We start from the raw sequence: 25,126 nt of genomic DNA on the forward strand, positions 1-25,126 counted from the left end.
ATAAAACAAGGATTATGTTTTCTAGAGAAAAATTTTGTTGGACTTTATCAAAAGTTTTGTAAGGGGCCAGCACTGTGGTGCAGCAGGTTAAAGCCTCTGCCTGCAGTGCCAGCATACATATGGGCTCTGGTTCTAGTCGGCACTGCTCTACTTCCAATCAAGCTCCCTGATAATGCACCTGGGAAAGCAGTGGAAGGTGGCCCAAGTCCTTGGGCCCTTGCACCCACATGGGAGACCTAGAAGAAGCTCCTGGCTCCTGGCTTTGGGTCAGCTCAGCTCTGGCCATTATGGCCATTTGGGGAGTGAACCAGTGAATATAAGAATTCTCCCTCTCTCTCTATGTCTCTATTTCTCTCTGTAACTCTTTCAAATAAATAAAATGAATCTTTAAAATTTTTTTAAATATCTGAAACTTTATATTGTTTTGAATTATCAGAGACATTTAACAATTCTTGGATAAGTAGAAAAATAAACATACTAGGTATTACTAAGCGACAAATGTAAAGAAAGCATTTTGTGACATGTTGTGTAGATATGTAGTCTATCAATTAGCATAAGGTATTGATGGTGTAATTGCAGAGGCAATGTAGATAGGGAAATAGTAGGCATCCAGGCTTTTTTTCCCCTGGTCCTATTTCTATTTACAGAATTTTTATGTTCTTCAGTAAAGAGAAGGATTTTGAGGGGAAAATGGATCCAATTATCTGTAACATCCACAAGGAAGATAAGTTCCTACTTGGCAGAAAGTGAATTGTTGTGTCAATAGGCCTTCTGCCTCATTTCTTCTCAGAGTAGATCCTGTTTCTATCCGTTGCTTCATTCACTACACAATTCTCTTGTTATGCATAGTACATTTGCTGAGAGTTCAGACAGCCAAGAGTCCCTATTACTTTAGTATAATTACACAATGCTTGGCCTATGGTATAATCTTTAGGAATATTTGGTTAATTAATAAATTAGATTGAAATCTTACTTTGTTTAGAAATAATCTACTAATTGGTGTGGGCCTAACTTGGCTTGATAGTTAAGCTGCTGATTAGCATGTCCCACATCAGAGTACCTGTGTTCCATCCTGGCTTTGAATCCTGGCTCAAGCTTTCTGTTAAAGCAGGCATTGGGAGACAGTAGTGATGGCCCAAGTAGTTGGATTCCTCTTACCCGTGTGGGAGACCTAGATTGATTTCCTGATTCTTAGCTTTGCCCTCAAACAACCACATATCTCCTGTTTTCAGCATTTAAGGAGTACCGCAGTGAATGGGACCATGCTTTCTTTCTCTGTTTCATTTTCTTTTTTTTTTTTTTTCTGGATTTTCTTTCTCTTTCTTTTTTTAAACTTTTATTTAATAAATAGAAATTTCCAAAGTACAACTTTTGGATTACAGCAGTTTTTTACCCCCATAACCTCCCTCCTATCCGCACCATCCCATCTCCCGCTCCCTCTCCTATCCCATTCACATCACGATTCATTTTCAATTATCTTTATATACAGAAGATCAATTATTTAGTATATACTAAGTAACGATTTCAACAGTTTGCACCCACACAGATACACAAAGTATAAAGTACTGTTTGAGTACTAGTTATACTGTTAATTCACATAATGAAACACATTAAGGACAGAGATCCTACATGGGGAGTTAGTGCACAGTGACTTCTGTTGTTGATTTAAAAATTGACACTCTTATTTATGACGTCAGTAATCACCCGGTGCTCCTGTCATGAGTTGCCAAGGCTATGGAAGCATTTGGAGTTTGCCAACTCCGATCTTATTTAGACAAAGTCATAGTCAAAGTGGAAGTTCTCTCCTCCCTTCAGAGAAAGGTACCTCCTTCTTTGATGGCCCATTCTTTCTGTTGGGATCTCACTCACAGAGATCTTTCATTTAGGTCATTTTTTTTTTTTTTTTTTTTTTTTGCCAGAGTGTCTTGGCTTTCCATGCCTGAAATACTTTCATGGGCTTTTTAGCGAACCAAATGCCTTAAGGGCTGATTCTGAGGCCAGAGTGCTGTTTAGGACATCTGCCATTCTATGAGTCTGCTGTGTATCCTGATTCCCATGTTGGATCGTTCTCTCCTTTTTAATTCTATCACTTAGTATTAGCAGACAGAAGTCTTGTTTATGTGATCCCTTTGACACTTAATCCTATTATTATGATCAGTAATGAACTGAAACTGATCACTTTGACTAGTGAGATGGCATTGGTACATCCCATTCCTTGGAATTTACCCAAAAGAATTTGAATTGGCAAATAAAAGAGCTGTCTGCACATTAATGTTTATTGCAGCTCAATTCACAATAGCTAAGACCTGGAACCAACCCAATGCCCATTAACAGTAAACTGGATAAAGAAATTATGGGATATGTACTCTATAGAATACTATACAGCAGTAAAAAAAAAAAAAAAGAAAAAAGAAATCCGGTCAGTTGCAACAAAATGGAGGAATCTGGAAAACACCATGCTGAGTGAAATAAGCCAGTCCCAAAGGGACAAATATCATATGTTCTCCCTGATTGGTGACAAATAACTGAGCACCTAAAAGAAAACCTGTTGAAGTGAAATGGACACTATGAGAAACAATGACTTGATCAGCCCTTGTCCTGACTGTGGAGAAACAACTTACTACTTTATTCCTTTTAGTATTTTTTTGTTCTACTTAATACTATTGGTTGAACTCTTTAATTAACACACAATTATTCTTAGGTGATTAAATTTAACTGAAAAGTGAGGATCCCTGATAAATATAAGAGTGGGAATAAGAGAGGAAGGCGATGTACAGTTCAGCACATGCTCAATTGGACTTGCCCCTAACGATAATGTTAGAAACGTGCCAGGGGATTCCAATTCAATCTCTGTTTCATTTTCTCTCTCTCTTGCCACTCCAATAAACAAATAGAAAATTTAAAAATTAACCCACTAAAAATAAGTCATTATAAGAGATCATAGAATATGAAGCTAGTCTTATTTATAAAAGTGCAAATGAAATGAATTCTGTATTCACTTGTATCCACTCATCAAGCACCTCCTAAAATCTTTCCTGGAATTGAATGTATAGGAGTAGAACACTGACCTCTCCTGTGCAGGACATGCCACACTTGCTACAAGACACACACTGGCAACAGAGTTAATCACTCCTCCCAAGTGAAGTAGATCCCGGTTCAGCCTGGTTGAAGGTCCTGATAAGTGAACCATTTTGTTTCTCTAGGACTGGATGCTTTGTGTTTAATTCCCATTTGGAAAACCTCAAATAGCTTGATAGTCTCCCTGCAAAAGTTGACACAGAGACACCGCTCCCTAAGTCTGTGACTTGTGAAGAGAGTACTGACGAAAGAAACCCTGTGAAATGTGGGGCAGAAAGCAGTGATAGAAGAGAAAGGAAATATATAGCTAACAAGAGAGAAGGGTTAGAATTGAACCTCAATAATCAGAAAAATTAAATGGAAATTGTTACATGGACATTATATAGTTAGTATTTTCAGTGTTTGGAAAGATGGACAACAAATGTTAACTCAAGGAATCTAGGGAACTCAAATGCTTTAGGGGAATATTCTCAAATTATGACTAATAGATACCACATTTCACTTCAAGAAATGGGAATGTTATACGGAGTAACTTGGAAAAGAACAGGAACATGCTATATTTTAATTAGTGGATCAATCATCCATGTAAGGGTAAGTCTTTCCATTTTAGACTCCTCACTGACGCTGTCTTGATTCCATGCCTCCTCATCTTTTTCCTGGATAAGTAGATCCTGGCCTCAGGGCTGCTCTGTTCCCTGTCATCATACCAGTCTACAGTGCAATTCTAGAACTGGGATTGTGGTAGCCAGCTAGCATGATCAGTGGTTACCAAGTCAGAGAACTCCACAGTATTGTATTATACTGTTCTTCAGTGGATGTTTTAGAAATGTCAACTACACCTTATTGGTTGATGGTATTCAGTTCTTTCAAATCTCTGTCATTTTTTTCTTGCTAATTCTATCAATGTTTAGAAGTAGTTTGAATCTCCAAATTATATTTGTGAGTTTATTATCTTTAACCTTTGTGTTACATATACTTTTCAACTCAATTGTTTCGTGTTTAGGATTATTGTCTTCTTGATGGATTTAGCTTTTTATCATGATGTAATATCCCTCTTTATTCATGATTGTCTTTGCTCTAAGCTCTGTTTATCCATTATTAAGAAATGAATCTACCTAAATCTCTCCAAGGGTGGGCGTTTGGCAGAGTGTTAACAGCGTCATTCGAGACACCAATATTCCAAGTGTGGTTTTGAGTCCCAGCTCCACAATGGATTTTACATGTCTGCTAATGTTCAGTCTAGGAGGCAGCAGTTAATAGCTTAAGTAGTTGAGTCTCTACCACCCACGTAAGAGGATAGATTGAGTTTCAGACTCCTGGCTTTAGTCTGGTCCAGCTCTAGCTGTTACAGGAACTTGGGGAATGAACCAATGAATGGAGGATCTCTGTCTCTCTTCTCTCTGCCTTTCAAATAAAATTGTAAACAAACAAACAAATATTAAATCTATGTGATCCACCGAGATAAGCAGCTACTTAGCTACTTGGGGACAAAACACCACATTCCTTCAGGAAGGTCTTGTAGCTTTGACCTTTTCTCAATGAAACTCTAGAGCCGCATCATGCCATGGTGTATTATGATAGCTGGTGTGATGATATGGAAGCCAGGAGAGAGGAGGAAGGCAAAGACTAGGTCACAGACTTGGTAACTGAAAATAACTACTCTGAGCACTCATATGAGTTCTCCTTGTTCCAGAGAGTGAAGGGATATTTCTGGGAGCCCAAAAATTTGCAAACCCAGGAAAAAGAAATAGAAAAGTAAATCCTGACCTGACTTGAGTGAGCAAATGAAGTAATTCATAGGCTGTCATCTCTGGTAGTTATATTTTAAGATAATATAAAAGTTTTATTGTAAAATCATGAATAAAATTAATTTAATAAGTTTTACCAATGCAAACATTTTCCCTCTTATAAATGAGAGACTCATACTTGACTTTCAGATATGCAGGTTTAATTTAATAAAATGCGTATTTGTTTCAATTTAGTAATTGCATGTTTTTGTTTGCATCCGTACTTAAAGAAAATTTCATTTAGTATTAAATAGACTAAAGGTTAATGAATCTGTACTGCCTTCGGGGAAGAAGATAATTTCATTGTAACTGACACTGTATATTGTCAGCTCTCACAGTGAAACAAGGAAGTCACAACATAGGAAGTAATTATTGCAGAGCTAATGAATTAGAGAATGATAGGCTTAAAGAAACCTCTGCGATGACTCTTCCTTCTCCAAATTTTACGGAGCTGGAGCTGGAGGCTGGTGAGGAACACAGACTGAGACTGCCAACTAAAGATAGATGGATCAAGGTACATGGGACCTGCAAGCCGTTTCCAAGGAAAAGGGCAGGGAGAAAGTTCATTTCTCAGTTATTTTATCTTTATCTCCTTAAGGTAGTGATTTGAATTATGTGATGGAATTTGCCATTCCATGGATTAAGAGCTTATGACTATGAATTAATCAAAAAAGGATAAAAACAATTGAATTCTGAAAGAATGTATTTCAGAAAGTTATTAGGAAGTATTAAAGAGGTGTCCTCCATACAAAATAAAAACAATAGCTCACCTATCAAAATTCATAAATTATTTAATTTGAGCCACCAAAACCGATTTTCATAGCACTTACAAGTGCTTCATGTTTAAGAGCTTGAATTTTTAAACTTTTGAGAAAAGTTTACAGGCTGATCATGGGTTACACTCAACACAGTCTATCAATAAACAGCTTTCAATTGTTTTGTCAGTAACACAACACAGAATCAATTTATGCAAGCAAATTTCCACAGTTTAATGAGTAGAATTCTTGAACTTGGGTATTCAAATGACTTCTTTTTGCAAGTAACAGGAATATTTTAATTATGCCTCTGAAATACACTGCCCCATTGCAGGTCACATTTATTATGAGATTTATTACACTAAAAACAAAATGAAAGTTTTTGGTTAGATAACATATATGAGAAATATTTGCAAACAAATGGTATTCACTACATTAACATTAAAAAGAGTCAGCACTATTAGATAGAAAGACTGAGTCAACCAGAAGACCATGTCGGTATCAACAATGTATTTGAATATGGGAACATTGTGACCATTCCAAGGGAAAGAAGGCAGGAAGGATGGTAATTTTTGGTGTAGAGAGCAATTAATCAGGGAATAGACATCCAGTGAGAGATATATCTTATCTTTTAGTAATTTTGCATCTAGAATACATGAAAGTGTTAAATAACATACTAGGGATCTTAGTTATTTTTATCCCTAAAAATTTGTTTACATTAGCAGATGAACTGCTAATGGAAATCTTTAGATATCCTACTCTATTGAACATCAAGTTCCAATTAAATGTGAAAAAATACAAAATTTCAGGTATTGGACAACATTAAAAATCATTTACTCTTTCCTATGAAATGCCTTTATCAATTTTGTTCTCATTTTTGGAACAATCTACCAGCTTAATTACTTGGTTTGATATGGACTTCACAATGTCTTTATTTGTTTCCTTTTGAGATTCAACACCAATGAGCTTAATAAGCTGGATAAACTTGATCCTCATTGTGTTAGGTTTTTTTTTTTTCTAGTATCAAGATGAGCAGCTATTCCATATTAATAACTTTTCCTTCATTTAATGAGAATTGCATTCATGAACAGACATTGATCATCATCCATACCCAACCATTGCTTTTTGTAAGTTAAATAAAACAAAAAGAAGTACTTGAAAAATTGTTGACCTTTCCTCAGCTATAGTAAGGATATTATGAAAGGCTTTAAGGATATTATAAAATGCTTTGAGTTAAACAATGTCTGGTTTTGATGCATGATAAAGTTCTATAATAAAAAGAATGAAAGATGAGTTTGCTTTGGTAGCAATCTTCTTTCTTTATAAGCATTCATCTTCTTGTGGACATGAAAACGTCACTCTTCATATAAATATTTCCTCTTTCTAAATAGATTTTCAAAAGCAGGAAAAAGCTTAACCTATGAAATAGACAATAGAAAAATAAAATGCTTGTGCCAGAGTACTAAAGAAAATCATTTATTCATGTCTTTGCGAGTTTTTTCATGAGTTATGAATATGTTCGTATGTACATATGATTTCTGTCACATTTTGTGTCATATGTAGCTCAAATTCTGCAAATAAGAAATACATTTCATGACTATCTCTGAAAATAGGTACCTTTACATATTTATTTTCAGTGATACCTGAGGTGAAAGTCTTTCTACTTAGATTTTAAATATGGTTAATTAAAAAATTGTTTTTTTCTTAAAATTTTTTAAAAATAAATTTTAAATGGATCATTTCAAGTAACTTTGTTAATAATGCTATTAGTGATGTGAGAGGTTTGCTTAATTTACATTTTTTTCTTTGAAAAAAGAGAAATTGAATATTTAATATAAGATGAAAATCACTTTTGTTAACCTCATAGTTGCTATCCCCGCTGCTCTACCCAAAATCAACCACACTCAAGGTTTTCATGTATATTCTTCAAATAATTATTTTAACTTCCATTAATTAGCTGTATTATACATAAAGCCTATTTATTTATTTGTAAATCTTCAAATTTACATAAATGTCTTGACAGTCCCTGAGGTCTTTTAGCTTCCAGTTATCACACTGGAACTTCATGTTCCAGAATCTCTCCATGTTGATATGTACAGGACTCAGTAATTAATTTAACTGCTTTGCAATATTCTTATATTTGCTGGATCACAGTTCAGTTAGGTAATTTTCCACTCTGTGTTTTCAGAATATAAATTATGAAACCAAACAATCTCATCCACATTTCCAGTGCCTATACATGACAGATTTTTCTAGAAGAGTCACATATGAAAAGTTATTTTTTAGAAAATGTGAAGAACTGCTTTAAATCAACTAAGTAGATAAAAGGAAAACACACTAGAAAAATGGGCCAAGGGGCCAGTGCTGTGGTGCAGTAGGTTAATTCTCCACCTGCAGCACATCCCATATGGGCTCAGGTTCTAGTCCCGGCTGCTCCTCTTCCAATCCAGCTCTCTGCTGTGGCCTAGGGAAATAGTAGGAGATGGCCCAAGTGCTTGGGCCCTGCACCCGCATGGGAGACCAGGAAGAAGCTCCTGGCTCCTGGCTTTGGATTGGCGCACCTCTGGCCATTACAGCCATTTGGGGAGTGAACCAATGGAAGGAAGCCCTTTCTCTCTGTCTCTCGCTCTCACTGTCTGTAACTCTACCTCTCAATATAAATAAATAAATAAAATCTTTAAAAAACAAAACAAAACAAGAAAAATGGGGCGAAGATTTGGACAAGGCATTTGGACAAGAGATCTTTTGAATCAGCAATTACTGATTTACCAAAACAAACAAAAAAAACATCGATTAGGCAATGGTAAACCAATATTCAAAGATGAACAGTGAAATAATATTTGCATTATAGATTTCACATCTTAAAAATATTCGTCTTTCAGTTCAACATAAAATCATTTTCCTTGAGCTTCTAAAACTTTATCAGTTCTTTTTTTAAGATTTATTTATTTATTTGAGATGCAGAATTACAGACAGAGATAAGGGTAAAAGAGAGTTCTTCCATCTGCTGGTTCACTCCCCAGATGGCCTGCAATGGCTGGAGCTGGGCAGATCCAAAGCCAGGAGGCAGGAGCTTCTTCCGGGTCTCCTACATGGGCGCAGGGGTCCAAGCACTTTGTCCATCTTCCACTGCCTTTCAGGCCAGTAGCAGAGAGCTGGATGAGAAGAAAAACTGGGACAAGAAAGGGTGCCCGTATAGGATGCCAGTGCCACATGCAGAGGCATAGCCTACTGTCACAGCACTTTATTATTTCTTGAAGTGCAGGTTTCTTGATTATTAATTCTTTTGTTTTTTCTTTCATTGTTTCAAGTTGAAATCATTATTCTCCCATATATCATATATCATTTACTTCTTAGGGTGTTCAGGATTTTTCTTTTATTCTTGACATTCACTAGAGTGATTCTTATGTACCAGTTTAAGATTTTGTGCATCTAAAATTTGTATTTTTTCTTCTGTCTGGTTTGACTTAATATTTGTATATTATTTCTTCAAAATTTTCTGCTCATTTCTACCTCTCTCCTTTTTCTGAGACTCCAGTTGCACAAATGTTAGAATCTAACAAGTCCTTGAGTTTCTGTACATTGTATTTTTCTGCAAACAGGATATCTTCAATTTCACTAACACTTTACCTTATCATCTAAAATATTCTGTTAATTTTCCGAGTTTTGAATGCAGAACGTGACACAACCACCTAACTAAATTACACATATGTTAAATGTTCCAGCAAAGAAGGTAAAACCCACTGGCTTAACTTCACAAGTAAGTGGCATGTGTAAGACTAGAGACAAAAGAAATTACAGTTACATGAAAGAAACTACAGCTGTACAAAAGCATTGTGCCTTAGTTGATAAAGCTGTGGCCATGGATATGTGTTTTAGCAATTCTGATACCACTATTCAGTATGCTAGACTTGAACAGTTATGAATGGATTGCAAATGGTGAGAGTGTGATTTCTCATGGTTGGCATGGGAGTTTAGAGATAAGCTGGAATGATGTGTGTGGCAGTAATTTAGAGTTGGAGACCTCAGCATGAACTCATTTTTTGCTTAATATGGATGATAACATACAGAAATATGAGATAGTACTCATACATACACACACAGAGTATTTTAAGAAGTTCATGAAAGAACAGAATTAAAAATATAGTTTTATTTTGGTGCAAAAATATTTAAATTCATGTGTAGTTTACATTTTGTTTAAATTCATTCATTTGAAAGAGAGAGAGAAAGAGAGAGAATTACCATCTACTGGTTCTCTCCCTTAATGTCTGCAATAGCTAAGGCTGGTTCAAGGAGGGAGCTCAGACCTCAATCCAAGTCTTCCACATGGGTAGCAGAAACCCAGCTAGCATCAAGAGCTTGTGGCAACCATCAAGTCAATGTAGTATGATATGTGGCATGTCCATATTGGCCAGTGTCTTAACTGCTAGACCTAACACCTGCTCCCTCCAGCATAACTTTTTCACAATGCTCGTTTTTTATGACTTTTCTGAAGATCCCTGGTATATGTCCTTGTACTGTTAACAAGCATGACCTGGAAAAATGACACCCCAGTAACTGCAATCAATCTAGTACCTATATATTGGCTTAGAGTACTAATCTCCAACAAAAGGAAGCAGGGATACTTGGCAAACTGGCTGGTTCTATGTAGAAAGAAATACATGATTCTGTAATACTTTACAATACCAGAAAATTAAAAAGTGCCAAAATAAAGCAAAATGAAAAACACATTAGTGGATATATGTCAGAGCCAACTGAGAGAGGTCTCAATAGCTCAAGCTATGTATACATAAAGCCATGTTGAATTATAAGCCAGAGTATAGAATAAATATCCCTGAGTCCATACTAACATAAATAAAAGTTCTAATAAATGAAAAAAAAATGTGTAGAAGAGACAAATCTTTACAGAGAAATTCCAAATAATTTATATAGATATTCTCTACCAAGAGAGAGAAATTAACCACACTTTTTCTTCACCCCAAACACTTACAGCTGGATCTAAGTTGTACCTAAGGATTTTCTTACAAGTAAAAGGAACAAAAACTAGCTTTTTACAGTGGGTAACACTAGCAAACATCATCTCACCCAGGTGACTGAGGCTAACATTCACAGTGATAAGCCAGGTTGACAACATGTACCTTTGGTGTGCGATGAGAGTGACACTTTGCCTCTGGCATTCTCTCTAAAACCATGATACCAATGTAATCAACAGAAAAAAAAAAAAAACCCACCACAACATCATAATGTACAGAAATGCTATAAAGTTCCTGACTAGTCTTCCTCAAAATGGTGCAGGTCATCAAAACAAGCAAAATCCGACCAATTGTACAACTAAAGGAAGCCTAAAGGGACGTGATGACTAAATGTCCTGGCTGGGATCCTGAAATGAAAAAAGGTATTAGGTGAAAAGTAAGGAAATTGGAATCAAGTATGGGCTTTCATTAACAATAATGTATGGAAATCAGTCCATTAATTGTAACAAATATACTATACTAATGTAAGATATTAATGAGAAGGTACTAGAAGCAGAGTGAGAACTGTGTACTACCTTTATGATTTTTTTGTAAATCTAAAATGTTGTATACTTTTTAAATATTAAGAAAACAAATAATAAATCACAGAAAAGTGTACTGAGAGTTTGTTGTATTGAACAATGAATTATAAGTGCCCAATAGCAACAGAAATTCCCTAATTCCTTTGTGCTACTTCTTTCAGAAGTTACTGAAAGAATAATCTTCACTAAGAATTTTACACAATGTGTGTGTATTCTGTATTCTTTGTTAAGCTGTTTGTATTTAACAGTTCTCAAGGTGTTCAACAACCCCATAACTGATTTTTCTAAAATTAGCCCATATTTATGAGAGTTGATCAATGGTAAATGGCTCTGGATTCCAACATGAATGCAATTATCTGTGTAACTTTAGATATCACTTATATTTTTAGGATGTCATTTTTGGCACACAGCAGGTTAAGCTGCCACCTGCAGTGCCAGCATCCCATATCAGAGTGCTGGTTCGAGTTCCAGCTGCACTGTGTCAGATCCAGCACCTTGTTAATGTGACTGGAAAACCAGTGAAGGCTGGCCAAGGTGCTTGGGCCTCTGCCACTCCTAGTTTCAGCCTGGCCCAGCCCTGGCCATGGTGGCTATTTGGGGAAACAACAGATGGAAGATTCATTCTCTCTCTCTCTCTCTCTCTCTCTCTCTCTCTTTCTGTCTTTTCCCTCATCATTCTACCTTTCAAATAAATAAAATAAATCTTTTAAAATATTCAATTTTTAATTCACTATAGGTTACTATGACTCTTAAAGCTTTGCATGTTAGTATCTGTGCCATGGTTAACTTTGACTTTTGTGCTCAACAGTAATCATTAAGATCATTTCCTTCTATGATCTCTCTCCATGAAATTGACTCCTGGTGAAATCCATCAACATGGCAGCAGAGGTACTTTTTATAAATCAGCAATTTCCATCTAACTTTAAGATAAAAACCTGAATTAAAAAAGTTGTAATCATGGAAGGGTATTTGGTCTGTTGGATAAGATGCCAGTTAGGATGACCACATCCCTTTACTGGAGTGCTTGAGTTTGAGTTCAGGCTCTACTCCTGATTCTAGTTTCCTGATAATAGCCATCCTGAGAGGCAGCCATGATAACTCTAGTAATTGAGTCTCTGCCATCTGTGTGGGAGACCTAGATTGACTTCCCTTTTCCTGGCTTCAGCCTGGCCTACAGCCAACCATTTTGGGAATTTGGGTAGTGAACCTGCACTTGGAAGCTCACTCTCACTGTCTCTCTCCCACTCTCTCTTCCTCATCCTTTCCCTACCTTTTCAATAAGTTGATGAATAAATAAAGTACCATCCCTTTCAGAAGTTTCTTACTGAATGATAGCATTTCATAGAAAATGAATATTTTGTTCTCTTCTAGTATTCCACATTTTGTCAAAAACCATTGAACTTTAAAGTGAAGTTTAGAATGAACAACTATATTCTCAGTGGCCTAGCAGAAATTATAGAGCCAGAATCATGAACCCTCTTGTTTTAACTGTATATGTGTGTCTAGACATAAAAGAATCTGGTATTTTATTCTTTGTGTGTCCATGATAAACTTGGCTGTGAATCAGATGTGTGTGTGAGAGAGAGGGTAGGAGGGTGCCTCCCTGTGTGACTGAAACTTCAAATGTCACTGAGACATGTGCACACTAAGATTAGAACAGGTTGTCTGGCTGTAATTGTTTCCTAAATAATCCTCCACATCAATTAGCTGAAATGAGGACTGGGTCTCGGTGAGCAGAAATGAGAAGGAAGCAACAATTTGAAAACCAACTTTCTCAAATTGTTACCATGGCTACCAGGACGCAAGCTATTTCCATCACAGCAGCAAACAGAAGTGCTTTCGGAAAAGGCACAAAAGGGAAAGGAAATCAGGACTATTTCCATAGCAACAGGGAGATCTACTGATGTGGATAGACTACATTCTCCTCCGCCTAATATTGATATTAGTCATAAATGATTTTTCAAGAGTGGATATGAGTGTGTAAGAGTATAGATAACTCTGACCCAGAACTAATGGCTTAAAGCACAAGACAGACACTACATTCATTGAATATGAATATAGGTTTGGGGGTGATACTATGAATTTGGATGACTGACACTTTTGCAATTTAAGGAATCACTGCTACTAATGTTTCCCTTTATTTGCTGCAGAATCATAGGCAATTCTTCTCTTAACCCATTTCTACCCCAGAAGGATGTGTGTGAGATATAGAATAAGCAGACATTAAAAGAAGTAATGTAAATAGATTTAGGATGCATGGAGGGAATCTGAATATAATTGGAATATACATAGCAAAGATCTGATTAAAATATGTATATTTGATTTAGCAATGGGAGTGTGTTTATTTGCACAAAATGCTGAAAGGAATTGAGAGAAGAGCAGTTAGAAGTTAAAATTGGAGAGTGAAAGAACCTTAGGAAAGATGTATGCTCAATCAGCACATGAAATGTTAAAAGGCATTCATTCATGCACATATTTATTAAGCATCTATTGTATGCCACATACTATTTTCAATACTTGGAACATGCTAGTGATCTAAATAGACAGGACCCTCTATCCCAGTGGAGTTGTAATCTCAAGGAAAAACATAGACAATAAAAAATAAAGATAATAAATGTGTTTGTGTGTGTGTGTGTTTGTGAGAGAGACAAATGCTATAAAATAAAGCAAAATTAGCAGCATTTAGGATGGAAGAGTTGTATTGAAATTCAGCATAACAATTCAGAGTTGGCCTCTTGGAGCAAGTAGCATTTGAGGGACTTAGCTATGCTAAAAGTTTGTGGAAGAGCATTCTGGTGGTGGTGGGGGGGGGGGCTGGGAGGACTATTTTCACAATATCACCTGCCAAAATAATGGCAGATCCAGAGCAGAATCCAGCAACTGCTGTTCTTTTTCTGTTGTCTTTGTCTTCTGTCTTCAGCACTGTGCACCAGTAGAATTTCCTGTTCAACTGTTCAGTTGTCCCAACTGTTCTCAAGGGATTATTGTTGGACTCTGCAGCATTCAGCATCAGCTGGGAACTTAATAGTTATGCAAAGTCTCAGGCTCTGCCCAAGAGTTCAATAATCAAACACATGGAGGGTGGGGTACCACAGCTTAAGCTTTAACAAGCTCCCTCAGGTCATTCTGAGAACCATGCTCTGAATACAGGGCACAGTCTCTTCAGGGACCTTTCTCACTTATACAAAATCTTTAATAAATGAGTCTCAATTTGCCAGCTACATTGTTGCCAGACTGACTCAAGGAGGTCCATTGTCTGATGTGCTCTGTAAGCCAAATTTAGAGGTACTGGCTTTTGCAAAAGGATGGAATTTATTTATGTGACCAGCAAAGAATGTAGGGGCTTCTGCTCCAGACTGCCTCCATGTCTGGCTCAAGGAAGGGGCTTATATAGGCACAGAAACAGAAGCTGGAGAAACTTGGGAGAGGGACTTGGGCTTTAGGTAGCATCCTTGCTATGTCTTTGTTCTTGCTGTGTGTGTGCAGATTCTGAGCTGGCCTGGTCTTGTGATCAGCAAAGGATGTATTTGTTAGTATCCTGTATCTTTCCATCAGCAGACTTGGTGTTCTCTGTCCTGTCCTGAGTAAAGAATTTCCTTTACAGACAAGCGGGAACCTTTCTCCACAGAGCAACTTACAGGTGGTTACTGACGGTAACAGGGGTGAGGATATTGTTTGCCCTGTTACTGACAGGGGAAGAGAAAGGAAGCATTCAAGAGAGTCATGGGCTTTTTATTTGGGAGAATTTTGTTACACTACTGTTAAATAGTGTATGTTATATTCCAGTGTAATTGTTTGTAAAAAAAATGTGGTGAGAATAATTGTTCCAGAATGGAGAAAACATATCTGTATTATGTGGGAGGACAGAACCCAGTGAGGACATAAAGGCTGCTCAAAACTGAAGATATGGCCAGTTGCTATCGTGAATAAGAACAAATGTGGGGACATCCAGCTTAGGGCCATGTCACCTTAAGGAATACCTGGTGAAGAGGTTATTGATGGGTTTAGACTGCAGAAATTCTAGCCAGCCATATGAGGATGAGGGTGAAAATAGGAGATCAGGGTCCTCCAAGATGGGGTCCGGTGAAACCTATGAATTTGTTGTTGCAATAAAAGAAATGTGCTGAGGTGCTGGCATTGTGATAACATCAGGGTAGGCCACTGTTTGGGACACCCACATCCCATAATAGACTCATTTTGAGTTGTGGCTACTCCACTTCCAACCCAGCTTCCCGCTAACGTACTGGCAAGCAGTGGATGATACTCAAGTACTTGAATTCCTGGCACCCTCATAGGAGACCCAAATGGAGTTCCTGGCTCCTAGCTTCAGTCTGGTCCAACCCAGGCTATTGTGGTCATTTGGGGAATTAATCAGAGGATGGAAGATTTCTCTGTCTCTATGTTTCTCTATCATTCTACCTTTAAAATAAAGAAATAAAAAACTCTTTTAAGAATAAAAAAATATTGAGTTGTACTAAAATTAATTACAAGGACAGGAGGATGGTAGCAGGAGAGATAAGAGAAATCAATCAATTAATAGCTGCAGGCCAAACCAACACAGAACTGTTAACATTGGAACCTTGAGTTTCAGTCCATCATGGCTAACCACCAGGGCCACTGCCCAGTTTACACATGATATTTCCAGGTGGTCAGATTAACCCCTACCAATCCAGAATCAGCAAGTGCTTCTCCTATGGACTGCCCTCCTATGCCAATGCTTCCTCCTACCCCCAGTTTTGAATGATTCCATCCTTTTATCTACAGCCCATGTGAGTTCAATGTGAATAATCTATGCCTTTCTTCTCCAAATTTTCATTATAAAATGCACTGAATAGTGGGCAGTTTTAACAGATACCTAGCCTCACTGCTAGTAGTTTTTGGAGACTTATCCCAGGACCTGGTCCTTTTCCTGGGTTACACTTGGAATGGTTCAGTTAAAACTTTTATTCCAGAGATCCTTTGGTCTCAGTGGTTTTGGTTTAACAATTGCAAAGTCTACCTTGGAGTGAAAAGTGGGATAGACAATAGACCTGCCTTGAATCCAATTCCTAAAAATCAGGAAATGCAAGCAATGGGAAGGAGTAAACAAAGCTATCACTATCTGCAGACGTCAAAGGACAAAATTCACAACAATGTGATGATTTTAATTTGCTTTATTTTATATTCTAAAATAGAGCGACACTTGATATCATGCTATTGGTGTCCACAAGGGCTGAGCAGAAGTTGGTTTTATAGACACAGAAAAACAAAATAAAGTAGAAGCAATGAATGAAAACAGAAGGCCATCTCAAAGTTATTGTCCTTGTAAAGCAGGAACAGGGAGACTGAACAATAGCAAAGTGACTGACTAGTTACCAAATGATTATGTTAGGGAGTGTCCTTATTGTGCCAATTGAACTGGCCTGCTTGGAAAGTGTGGCCCTTACCTCTCTAATCCTGATTTCTCAGGTCAGCTTAGTTTCAGCTTGGACAACTTTAGCGTGAATCACACTCCATTTTGATTTTTATCCTGGTTTGTGGAGGCCCAGTGCAGGAGATCAGTTCAATGCTGTAATTTTTATTTAACTCAGATGACATAATTACTAATAGAGATGGCTCCTGGAAGGGGAGAGTGAGGACCTCAGCACACCTTCTCCCTGGCAAAATCATTACCTGGAGGGCATGAGAAATGTGTGCGTGCACACACAGACATAATTCTTTATTGTCTCTGGGGCTTCTCCAGATCATCCAGAAACAGCACATGGAGACTCATTCATTCAAGAAAACCCATGAAATCTCAACAAGAACAAGAGTCTGTAGCATTTGAGTCATCCCTGCCCCCACCCCCACCCTTTTCCAGCTTCATCACATGAAAGCTCTAAATCAGGCATTGTTCTATGGGCAGCTGCAGCCATTAAAACAGGGTTCCTCTCCCCTGACACCCCTGCCTGGGATTACAGTTTCAGCCTGGGATGGGCAAGCAGAGTTGTGGAGATGTTTCTCCACTGGCCTGCCTCTGGGCAGAGTCTCTACACCTCTTCAAGAGACCTGGGGTGAAGGGGAAGCAATGGGGCCTTCAGCTTCTGAGTCAGTGCTGGGGGAATTCATAGCCCCAGGGCTTCTAGGCTTGCCCTTCCTGGCCTGGAACCTTCACTCTGTGAAGGAGCTGTGGCAGGGGATTGACAGCCCTGGTATTGTTGGCCTGCCATACCTGGGAGAGCTCTGGTCCTATGGGCAGGGGCCTAGGTGGAGAAGGAGTGCTGTCCTCTCACTTGCACATGCCTTGAAGACCTGCCTTATGAGAAATACTAAAGATAATCTAGGCTAAAACCAAGTGACCCTAGATAATAATTCAGAGTCGTGTAAAAAACAACAAAGGCATCAATAAAGTTATATTATTATGAAGGATAGAGTAAGTGTATACTTCTCATCTCTTAACTGACATAAAAAGCAATTGCATAAAATAGCATGTATAATTGTGTGTGCTTATAACACATAGAAATGTAACATACACTTTGTGTCTCTGTGTGGGTACAAACTGATGAGATCTTTACTAATTATATACTGAATCGATCTGTATATAAAGATAATTGGAAATGAAAAAAAAAACAAACCTGGTGTTAAATTGGAAATGGCATAGAAAATTATTTTTTTTTAAAAAAATATTATGTAGGATCTCTGTCTTTAATGTGCTGTACACTGTTATTTAATGCTATAACTAGTACTCCAACAGTATTTTTTTCATTTCGTGTTGCTATATGGGGGCAAACTGTCGAAATCTTTACCTAATATATACTAAACTGATCTTCTGTATATAAAGAGAATTGAAAATGAATCTTGATGTGAATGGAAGGGGAGAGGGAGCGGGAAAGGGGAGGGTTGCAGGTGGGAGGGAAGTTATGGGAGGGGGGAAGCCATTGTAACCCATAAGCTGTACTTTGGAAATTTGTATTCATTAAATAAAAGTTTAATAAATGAAAAAAAAAGAAATGTAACATATGACAATAAGACAAGAGGGGCAGCTGGGAACAAAACTATGTTTAAGAAAATTTAGTGACACCAGATGTAACTTGATCCTTTAAGGGGGATAATAGAATAGAAATGGTAAATAAGATGGATAATATAACAAACTCTGTAAATATAAACTTAATTTCCTTTCTTCCTTTCCATATGTAAAAGTTAAACCTTGATATAAATACCCGAAGTACTAAGATTAGTAAAAGATAGGAGAAGATATTTCACCAAAAATTATATAAGGATGACAAGCAGGCACACTGAATCATGTCCAACCTCCTCAGCTATTAGGAAAATGTAAATTAAAACCACAATAAGAGGTTGGTACCTGCCTATTTTAACTGTGGAATAGATTAAATAAAAATATTGAAAAAAGCTAAGACAGTTAAAAGTGTAGAGTAAGGAGGCTTTTGCAAATTGCTGGTAGAAATGCAAAATTATTCAGCTACACTGGAAAACAGTTTTGCAGTTTCTTCTAAATTTAAATGTGTTCTAAAATATGACCTAGGGGTCTACTCCTGGAAATTCATGCTGGAGAGATAGAAATGTATTCCCACATAAAACCTATACATTAATATTTATAGCAGCTTTATTCATAATTTCTTGAAAGTGAATGTCACCTAAATTGCCTTCCATTGGTTAACAGGTAGACAAGTGGGTATAATTCTACAATGGGGTAATATTTATAAAATGTATGAACTTTTGATACATGTTACAACTTGAACAGATCCCAAAGACAATATGGTAATTGAAAGAAACCAGATTCAAAAGGTTAAATCTTAAATGATTGCATTTACATGACATATCAAAAAAAAAGTAAAGCTGGCAAATGAATCCACAAACAGATGACTACAAAAGGATATCAAAGGAGTTTTCATGGAATGATAGAACTATTTTGTCTCTTGACTATGTTGATAATTACAAAAATATGAGGATGCTTCCAAAAGTTTGTTTAAACTGCGAATTCTGAAAAAAATTATGTGGATTTCAAATTTTTTTGCCCCAAAACACATAGTACAACACATTAAGGACAGAGATCCTACATGGGGAGCAAGTGCACAGTGACTCCTGTTGTTGATTTGATAATTGACACTCTTATTTATGATGTCAGTAATCACGCGAGGCTCTTGTCATGAGCTGCTAAGGCTATGGAAGCCTCTTAAGTTCACCAACTCTAAACTTATTTAGACAAGGCCATAGTCAAGGTGGAAGTTCTCCCTTCAGAGAAAGGTACCTCTTTCTTTAGTGGCCCGTTCTTTCTGCTGGGATCTCACTCACAGAGATCTTTCATTTAGGTCATTTTTTTTTTCCCCACAGTGTCTTGGCTTTCCATGCCAAACATACTCTCATGGGATTTTTAGCCAGATCCAATTGCCTTAAGGGCTGATTCTGAGGCCAGAGTGCTGTTTAGGACATCTGCCATTCTATGAGTCTGCTGTGTGTCCCGCTTCCCATGTTGGATCATTCTCTCCTTTTTAATTCTATAAGTTAGTATTAGCAGACACTAGTCTAGTTTATGTGATCCCTTTGACACTTAATTCTATCATTATGATCAATTATGAACTTAAACTGATCCCTTTGACTAGTGAGATGGCATTGGTACAATGCCACCTTGATGGGATTGAATTGGAATCCCCTGGCACATTTCTAAGTAGACTCAATTGGGGTAAGTCCAATTGAGCATGTGCTGAACTGTACATCGCCTCCCTCTCTTATTCCCACTCTTATATTTAACAGGGATCCTCACTTTTCAGTTAAATTTAAACACCTAAGAATAATTGTGTGTTAATTAAAGAGTTCAACCAATAGTATTAAGTAGAACAAAAAAATACTAAAAGGAATAAAGTAGTAAGTTGTTTCTCCACAGTCAGGACAAGGGCTGATCAAGTCATTGTTTCTCATAGTGTCCATTTCACTTCAACAGGTTTCCTTTCAGGTGCTCCGTTATTTGTCACCAATCAGGGAGAACATATGATATTTGTCCCTTTGGGACTGGCTTATTTCACTCAGCATGGTGTTTTCCAGATTCCTCCATTTTGTTGCAACTGACCGGATTTCTTTTTTCTTTTTCTTTCTTTCTTTCTTTTTTTTTTTTTTTTTACTGCTGTATAGTATTCTATAGAGTACATATCCCATAATTTCTTTATCTAGTGTTCTGTTGATGGGCATTTAGGTTGATTCCACAGTATTAGCTATTGTGAATTGAGCTGCAATAAACATTAATGTGCAGATAGCTCTTTTATTTTCCAATTTAATTTCCTTTGAGTAAACTCCAAGGAGTGGAATGGCTGGGTTGTCTGGTAGGGTTATATTCAGGTTTCTGAGGAATCTCCAAACTGACTTCCAAAGTGGCTTTACCAGTTTGCATTCCCACCAGCAGTGGGTTAGTGTCCCTTTTTCCCCACATCCTTGCCAGCATCTGTTGTTTGTAGGTTTCTGTATGTAAGCCATTCTAACTGGGGTGAGGTGAAACCTCATTGTGGTTTTGATTTTCATTTCCCTGATTGCTAGCGATCCTGAACATTTTTTCATGTGTCTGTTGGCTATTTGGATTTCCTCTTTTGAAAAATGTCTATTGACGGGCCCTTAGTTCTCTTTCCCGTCTTGCAAGATGGCTGGTGAAAAAGCTCCAGGTCCAAAGCCGGATGCTGTGAAGAAATCTCCAGCCAAGAAAGCCGAACATGCCCGTGGCAAGGCGAAGAAGAAGACCCTCACGGATAAGAAGCCCAAGAAGGGGAAGCCCCACTGCAGCCGGACCCCGTCCTGGTGAGAGGGATTGGCAGATACTCCCAGTCTGCCATGTACTCCAGGAAAGCCCTGTACAAGAGGAAGTACGCGGCTCCCAAGTCCAGGATTGAAAGGAAGAAGAAGAAGGAGAAAGTGCTGGCTACCGTCACGAAACCAGTTGGCGACAAGAATGGTGGCACCAGGATGGTCAAGCTTCGCAAAATGCTGCGATACTATCCCACTGAAGATGTCCCTCGGAAGCTGTTGAGCCACGGCAAAAAGCCCTTCAGTCAGCATATGAGGAAGCTGTGGGCAGCATCACCCCTGGGACCATCCTCATCATCCTCATGGGGCGCCACAGGGGCAAGAGGGAGGTTTTCCTGAAGCAGCTGAGCAGTGGTTTGCTGCTTGTGACTGGGCCTCTTTCCCTGAATCGGGTTCCTCTGCGTAGAACACACCAGAAATTTGTCATTGCCACCTCCACGAAAATTGACATCAGCGGTGTGAAAATCCCAAAGCATCTCACGGATGCTTATTTCAAGAAGAAGAAGCTGTGGATACCCAGACACCAGGAAGGTGAGATCTTCACACAGAGAAGGAGAAATCCGAGATAACAGAGCAGCACAAGGTTGATCAGAAAGCTGTGGATTCGCAAATACTGCCGAAGATCAAGGCTGTGCCGCAGCTCCCGGGATACCTGAGATCTGTTTTTGCTCTAACGAACGGAGTTTACCCTCAAAAACTGGTGTTCTGAGTTTGGAGGGGAAGCTCATTAAATAAGGAACAAAAAAAAAAAGAAAGAAAAAGAAAAAAAAATGTCTATTGAGGTCCTTGGCCCATCTCTTAAGTGGGTTGTTTGTTTTGTTGTTGTGGAGTTTCTTGATCTCTTTGTAGATTCTGGTTATTAATCCTTTATCGGTTGCATAGTTTGCAAATATTTTTTCCCATTCTGTCGGTTGCCTCTTCACTTTCCTGACTGTTTCTTTTGCAGTACAGAAACTTCTCAATTTGATGCAATCCCAATAGTTAATTTTGGCTTTGACTGCCTGTGCCTCTGGGGTCTTTTCCAAGAAGTCTTTGCCTGTGCCTATATCTTTCAGGGTTTCTCTGATGTTCTAAAGATCAATAGCTTAGAAGCTATTAGCCAAGTTTTAGTATTTCTACAAATGGCCAACCTGTAGATGCTTCTCCAAAGGGTCAACAAGTAGATATTTCTCCAGATGGCCAACAGGTATATGAAAAGATGTTCAGTGTTGTTAATCATCAAGGACATGTCAATCAAAGCAAGAATGAGATAGCACCTCACACATGTCAAGATGCTCTTATCTAGAAAGCAAAAGTCAGCAAATGTTGGCCAGGATGTGGAGAAGATATCTCTATGCTATTGTTTTAAATTCAAAATGGTATAGCCATTGAAGAATATGATATGGACATTCCTCAAAAAATAGAAAATATAAGTACTATATGATCCATCAACTAATTTCTGGGTGCTTTTTCAAAATAAGTGAAATTAGAATATTAAAAGGTAATAAAATCAACCCATTTCTGCATATTTATTCAAAACAATTGAAATCAGAATATTGAAGAGTTAATAGCATTCCAGTATCCACTATAGCACCCTTCATATCCAAGATATGGAAACTAATCCCCTTTTCATATGAATGGATAAAGAAAATGTAATATATAATACAATAGAATATTATCTTGCCTTATAAAGAAGGAAATCATGAAGTATGTGACAACATGGATGACCCCTGCTAAATGACATAATCTAATCATGTAAGGAAAAACTAGAGTATGATTCCACTTATCTGAAATGTATTAAATAAGCCAACTCATAAAATCACAGAATACAATGGAGGTTGTCAGAGACTATGAGGAGAGGGAAATGGGCATAAATTCTCAATTATTTAGGATGAGTAAGTTTTGGAGATATATTGTACAACATTTTCCCTATAGTTAATACTACTTATTAATGCCAGCGCTGTGGCTCACTAGGCTAATACTCCGCCTGTGGCGCCAGCACCCTGGGTTCTTGTCCCGGTTGGGGCTCCAGATCCTGTCCCGGTTGCTCCTCTTCCAGTCCAGCTCTCTGCTGTGGCCTGGGAAGGCAGTGGAAGATGGCCCAAGTGCTTGGGCCCCTGAACCCGCATGGGAGACCAGGAGGAAGCACCTGGCTCCTGGCTTTGGATTGGCACAGCGCGCCAGCCGTAACGGCCATTTTGGGGGGTGAACCAACGGAAGGAAGACCTTTCTCCCTGTCTCTCTCTCATTGTCTAACTCTGCCTGTCCAAAAAAAAAAAAAAATCTTATCAACTATTTACTGCTCAATAATTAAATTAACTCATTAACAATACTTATTAACTAAGTTAACTTTTATTTATTTTTAGTTAGTTTTTAAGGAAGAGTTTATATTGTTTTTACCACAATAAAAGAGAAAACTTTTTAAAAAGACTGCCAATAAAGTGAATGAACTAAAAATTAAACTTCATTAAGATGAATGTCTTTTATCAAAAAGATCATTAATGGGGGGAAGAAAACTGCAGAGCAGTTGAAGTCATATGCAATATCTGTAACTGATGATAGAGATTAGCATGGCATAGAAATGAACCATTCCAGCTTGTGCCACATGCTTACTTTACAAAGTCTACATGAATCACAGATTAAACTGTGCAACACCATTAACAATCAGAGAAGCCAGAATGCTTCTGAATAGGTTAAAAAATACATACTGAATACAGAACCACGGATCTGGAAAGCTCATTGTAGTTATCTTTCATACATATGTAACTATTGCAGTAGGAAGATCTGGCTCAAAACTCATTAGTGTGTTTGAAGGAACTTCAGAAAATCTATCATATGGAGATATTCTTATTATCATTAGTGTTCCAGTCTTGAGCAGCTGGCAAATTGGAACCTGAATACTAAACATTCTCCCTGAAAGCATTCTTTGTCTTAGGGCAACAGACATAGTACTTTTATGCATAGAAGTCCTTTTATCCTATGATAATATTTAACATATTCACAAAATGTGTTCATTATGCAAATGTTAACATTTTGTAAATAACTAAAATGCCCCTAAATTTAGATGATGATTTTTTTATGAAATCCTGTATTTAGACTATTTGAGTATATATTTCATTTGAGTTCTGTTTTTCTTTGTTTTAAATATTTATTTGAAGATTTATTTCTTTATTTTAAAGGTAGAGTTACAAAGAGAGAGAAGGAGAGACAAAGAGAGAGGTCTTCCATCCACTAGTTCACTCCCCAAACAGCCACAATGGCCGGAGCTGGGCCAATCCAAAGCCTGGATCCAGGAGTTTCTCCTGGGTCACCCAAGTGAGTGCAGGAGCCCAATACTTGGGCCATCTGTGATGCTTTCTTGGGCACATTGGCAAGAAGCTGGATCAGAAGTGGAGCAGGCAGGACTCACACTGGCACCCATGTGTGATGCCAGTATCACAGGCGGTGGCTTTACTTGCTATGCCACAACCCCAGCACTAGAAAAAAATGTTCAACTGTCTCCTGGAAGAAAAGAAAATGCCTCTCTCCATTGACACCATCTTTGGATAGAAAATTGGGAAAGTCATGAAAACAACCTCACAAGGTTGTTGGGCAAGGTAAAGAAATGCTTGTCACAGGATTAGAGCACCTACCGCACAACAAGTGCACAGACTGAGAGCAGCTTATTGTTTTAATTGTTGAAGACTGGAAGCCACCGTTAAATTCTGTTTTTCACTCATCTATGAGGAGACTTTCAAATGTTCTTGGAAAAATAGAATTAAAAGATAATATCCATTTCCCATGAACTGTTTGCAGAGCCCTCATACCAGACGAATTTCCCTGAATAAGGTGGATTTCCGTTCATTTTAGGAGACAAGAGTTTCCATCGTGACATCCCATTTCCTTCTAACTGTAGCTGTCAAACTAGGAGTGTGGTTTCACAAAATGCTGTTTTCGTCTCTACTAGTTTCTGTGAGAAAGTGGAGGATTTTGGTATACTTTTTTTCTATGAAAGTTTCTAAAATAAAATATTTGTGGAAAATCTGAAAAATTTATAAGAAGGTTAACAAATGTCAACTATGTCTTCTTGTGATGCTATGAAGTTGTATTTAAATAATAAAAATCTTCTCTCTTGTGCTAACTTGAATCTTTGAGCTTATAAAGTTTGTACTGCTTTGATTGACTTATTTTGATCTTACTGGGTCAGGGGGTCTCAGTTCTGGAACATT

The 25,126-nt window shown here is 37.7% G+C and overlaps 1 protein-coding gene and 1 pseudogene across 1 annotated transcript in view; both read left to right on the forward strand.

Moving 5' to 3' along the window:
- GABRG3 (gamma-aminobutyric acid type A receptor subunit gamma3) overlaps window positions 1-25,126 on the forward strand; it is a 651,067-nt gene that overhangs the window by 329,542 nt on the left and 296,399 nt on the right. The gene's annotated exons all lie outside the window — the stretch shown is intronic.
- LOC133769368 (large ribosomal subunit protein eL6-like) lies at window positions 20,779-21,648 on the forward strand (annotated as a pseudogene).

The sequence above is a fragment of the Lepus europaeus genome, chromosome 11 (genome assembly GCF_033115175.1).
Source record: "Lepus europaeus isolate LE1 chromosome 11, mLepTim1.pri, whole genome shotgun sequence".
Taxonomy (NCBI): domain Eukaryota; kingdom Metazoa; phylum Chordata; class Mammalia; order Lagomorpha; family Leporidae; genus Lepus; species Lepus europaeus.